Here is a 1,167-nt window from a genome sequence, read left to right on the forward strand (position 1 = left end):
GGTTTTGGAACCCTGATGTCCTAGGCCAGGATAGGGCCATAGGGTTTACACCCTAGAAAAGGAAGGGAAACCCCGGAGCCCCTCAACCTCAGGTCAGGCCGGAGGCTCATCCTCTCCACCTTCTCCATTCATAGGAAACAAAACAGCAGTGGGTGGGAGTTGGGCTCACATTGATATAGGAGGTGAGGACAGGGGGAGGCCAGTTCTAGGTCAGCAGGGGCTGCATAGAGAAGCACTGCATCGAACAGAGCATAAAAAATAGGGCAGGGGCCTATGACGACTCAGCCATCAAAAGCATAAGCTGTACTTGCAGAACACCCTGATTCAGCTCCCACAGCTGGTCTCACAATTCCACTTTCCAGGTATCCAGTGCCCTCTTTCTGGTCTCCATGGGCAGCAGGCAAGCGTGGCACACAAACATGCAGTCAAAACCACACACTTTAGTTAATTAATTTGAAAAGGAGGTCAGCTTGACTAGGTGCTTTCGGGCCTCTGCATTTATTGGACACTTAGTGTTGAGCCCTGTCCTCCCATTTGCAAATAAGGAAAGTGAAGCTCTTTATAATTTTTATTTAATTAATTAGTGTGTGTATGAGTGTGTGCGCGTGCTCGTGCACGTGCAGGTTCGCGGTCCAGGCACACATGTGGATGTCATTCTATTTCCTCTTTTCAACTTGTGGGTTCTGGGTATTGAACCCAGGTCACTAGACTTGGCAGCAAGCATCTTGACCTGCTGTGCTATCTCGCTGGCCCTCTCAAAGCTCTTCCCCATACAGCTACAGCTAACTCTGCAGGACTGAAAATGTGCCATGCTGTTCTTCGGGAGTCAGATCCCAGTACTCGGTCGGTTGGCTGAGACAGGAGTACGACACTAAGTTCTTGAACAGCTTGAGCTCCGTCAGGGATACCCAGGAGTGTATTTTGTTTTGTTAAAGACAAAGAGAGGTTCCGCTCTTTATCCCCAGCTCGCATGGAATCTGATGTAATCCTCCTGGCATCCCAGATGTGCGCACCAAATCTTGGAGACCCTCTGGTTTGCTCCGGACGACCTCGGCTCTCTCCCGAACCCGGGTCAGGGCGCAACTTCACAGTCCTAGCCCGCGTGGGCGGGGCCAGAAGCAGAGACAGGCGGGGCTGCGCGTGCGTAGACGGTTGCCGCGCGAATTT

Source organism: Rattus norvegicus, chromosome 16 (assembly GCF_021556685.1).
Source record: "Rattus norvegicus strain SHRSP/BbbUtx chromosome 16, alternate assembly SHRSP_T2T, whole genome shotgun sequence".
Classification (NCBI taxonomy): Eukaryota; Metazoa; Chordata; class Mammalia; order Rodentia; family Muridae; genus Rattus; species Rattus norvegicus.